At 35.7% G+C, this 3,598-nt stretch overlaps 1 long non-coding RNA gene across 1 annotated transcript; it reads right to left on the reverse strand.

Annotated features, from left to right (window-relative positions):
• Window positions 1-1,245: 1,245 nt before the first annotated feature.
• Window positions 1,246-2,308, reverse strand: LOC146821726 (uncharacterized). Its single transcript, XR_014962761.1, has 4 exons — window positions 2,209-2,308; window positions 2,023-2,099; window positions 1,731-1,798; window positions 1,246-1,401 (listed from the first exon to the last, which is right to left on the reverse strand). It is a non-coding gene; the product is annotated as an uncharacterized LOC146821726 (long non-coding RNA).
• Window positions 2,309-3,598: the final 1,290 nt, after the last annotated feature.

Below are 3,598 nucleotides of genomic sequence, written 5' to 3' on the forward strand. Positions count from 1 at the left end.
GTTCAATAGATTAAAATGCAAAGCAGGAAATGTCACTTTTATAAGTCTCTTCATATTATAATTGAGGATAACAGGCACGGAACTGTCTCCTGGTGTGTAAATATATAGTTTTATTATTGACCCAAACGAGTACATTCAATGTATTGTGCTTTGAACGAAACAACCGTGGCACGAGTCAAACTTGTAAACCCCAGGCCGACAGATCGTCCCTGCAAGAACATCAACCCGCTGAACTATCCAGCTGGGAAATTCAAAAGCGTAGGCTTTCTGCTGATATATAGTAAAAAAGTATTATCCCTTGGTGATAATAGTTCGTAAAATTATTAAATTAATCTTATTCACACCCCAAATTTTGAGCCCATGTGTTTGAACATCACAATTTCAAAAAACCATAATGATCACTATATTTGCAAGAAAGTTTTTTTTATTTATACCAAATATGTTAAAAACACAGTACCAATATGATTAAAAATAGACATAAAACTGTCTAATGCTAAAAAATACAGTATATGTGACACAACCTCACAAATAGTAACCTCCCTTAAAAAGACGTTTAACTATAACATACAGATCACTGAGAGACAACAAAAGACACTGGGGCATATCAACAACAACCGGCGATAATTATCGCTAAGCGCTCTTAGCGCTAGGATAATTATCGCCGGCTAGCGTGAATTTTCATCGCTGAGATAGCGTGCTATTACCAACGCTTATCTCAATAGCGATAAAAATCTACACGCTAACAGGCTAACGTGAGATTATCGCTGGAAACCCAGCGATAATCACACGTTACCTTGTTAATAGGGACAGGCAAACTTAGCCATGATATCCTCCTTCCATAGGATATCATGGCTAAGTTTGAAAATTAGCAGACGTAAAAAAGCAGCGTTAACCGCGGTTAGCGCTGCTTTTTTGTCTCTAACAGGGTTAGCGACATTCTTGATAATAGGATAAATGTCGCTTAGCGACATTTCTCCTATTATTTTACTCTGGAACGCCCCCTTTGCATCTCATTAGAGATGCAAGGGGAAGGGTAGAGTAAAAGGGTGCTAACATACAAATGTGCGTGTTAGCACCCTGTTGTTGATAGGGCGCTAGTTTTATCTCTGCTTTTTTGGCTTTTTAAGCCAAAAAAGCAGAGATAAAGCCCTTGTTGATATGCCCCACTGTTTTTTTGTCATTAATTTACATATCCGTTTTGACAATGAACCTCTCTCAAATTTTCATCCTAAAACTTGTCTCTAATTATATCTTGTTAGGAGAACTTCTTCCAACGGATTATGTTGATATGAGCGTCGACGCGTTTCGATGGCTTTAGTCAATATTCCATCTTTTTCAAGACCCCAAAGATATATGTCTCTCCTATGTTTGGCACTGGTTGGTTACCATAATTTCACATCCCTGTGGATAAATTGTATCATATTAGAATTTTTACATACATGTTACTTCTCTTATCCTGTCTTAATTTTTCAAACAGTAATAATAACATGATTATAATATGACTCACAATTTTTACAATCCTCTTGTATGTTTTAATAAACCCTCTAGATTACATAAATTTTTTCACATTTGTTCTATCAAATAGGCTCTATATTCATTATAATTCAGTGATGGTCTTAATCTTGAAAGAAGTACTGATTATTCTGACTTATTATTGAAACCTCATGTTCCTATTAAATTCCATGTTTTGAATATAAAGAGAAAATTATTTATCCAAACTAAAAGATTACCTTATGTCATTTCTTTTATATCTCTGAAAGTCGTCTGATCTTTAAGGACATTTCTTTCATAAAGAAATCTGTAGATCAATAATATATCAATCGGTTTCACACTTCCTTGTTTTTCTAAAGGAAAGGGATAATTTACATTAATTCGATTTTAAATTCATACTGAACAACTCTATTCCTTTGTTTATAGGTTATCATCCACTCTTTTTAATTTTAGGAAAATCCTCTTATAATTATCATATACTTAAACTATCTATAATTCTATGGATATCAAACACTGTTGTATAGATTTTACCTGGTTTATAGCTCTGTTACCATGTAACTCCAACCTGAAACCCGCCTCCGCTTTTATTTCTGCTCTTAATCTGTCACCTATTTTGTATGTAAAAGAAAAAGAAAAAAAACAAGACCCATTTAGCCTAAAACCTTTCTTTTCAATGATGGCACCCCTCAATATGCAAAAATTCTTAGTTAACCCTACCATCTCAACACAAAAATGCAAAAAATGCACATTCTTCTTATTGGTATTGGGGAGTCTAAAGGGAGTTCGTTCTTCCCACCTTCGATTTATCACAGGCAGTCCTTATGGTAGAAATCTAAAAATACAATAAACAAATCCATAATTCTCTATATAGGTTTTTTTAAAAGGGTATTTGCAGTTAACCCCTATTCTTAGCCCATTTCCTAAGCTTCGTACCGTTTTTGTTTCTGCGTGGTATCCGGCTACTCCTGGCGTCCTCCCATCAAAAGGCTTGTTGAAATACACACTTGCCTGGTTGCTTTAAATACCCATCAGGCTCTTGCCTCATAGGCTAGTTTGTATTGAGGGAAATTCTCCGCACCTGTGTCTCTACGATGCGCCAATACTAATCGTACTCACAAACGGGGAGGCGGATCCAAATATTTGTTTACCGCCAGCGTGTCCCTAATTCTCTGACCCGGAATTGGTCCCATTCTTCTATAGTTGCATTCCTTTTTATTGCAATGTATAATTTCTACACCGATAATACTTACACTGCCGACTGCGCCCCAGAACTACTTGGAGTTCCTACCCGGAACAAACTTCTGTTAAACCCTAAAGTTAAATACGGCCAGTGTTTCGTTTTACTTCGAAAATCTCACTAAACAAATGTACATGCACGCAAAACGTACGCAAAATTATCCACCCCGAAGGTGGTTCGCCTTGCATGTTTTTGTGATCTTTTTAATTTACTCAGTACTATTGCGCACATGTTGCTTACGCTACCTGTTCTAACCCGGAACTACTTAGCAACCTTTTTTTTATATCTTGACCTCAGGGAAAAAACTTTATTTGCCAAAACATTATTACAGAACAGCATTCCCTTTTTTTTGTTTTCCTGTCCCCCCCAGGGCAGATACACGAGGCAGTGAACCACTAACTAAACCTTTCAAATTATCAGCCTATCTCCAGCCTAATTTTATTAATGTAATATTTGGAAAGAGAAGAATCTTGAAAAGAAAAGAATAATATATGAAGAAAAAGGAAACCAATCGGATCATAATCCCACATCTACCGTTGTCATTTCTTATACTTATAACCAGCTTTTAATATCACGCTTCTTATTCCTATAATCAGTAGATGTTTCCAAAGTGTAACCAATTATTAATATAATTACAGAATAAATTCTGGAAACACAACCTAATGATCCTTTCCTATTCATTGAGTGGCTATAATTTTCATCCAGTCTTCCATTGTGTTCATACCCCTTTCTATTGTGTCTAAATGGCACATGTACCATTGCTCCCTCATTTTTCTAATAGCCTCCTGCTTGTAAACACCTTCTCCAAAATATACCATTTGAACTGGTTATATTGATGATTGGATTTCAAAAAATGATCTGTCATTGGTG

Source organism: Triturus cristatus, chromosome 6 (genome assembly GCF_964204655.1).
Source record: "Triturus cristatus chromosome 6, aTriCri1.1, whole genome shotgun sequence".
In the NCBI taxonomy this organism is placed as follows: domain Eukaryota; kingdom Metazoa; phylum Chordata; class Amphibia; order Caudata; family Salamandridae; genus Triturus; species Triturus cristatus.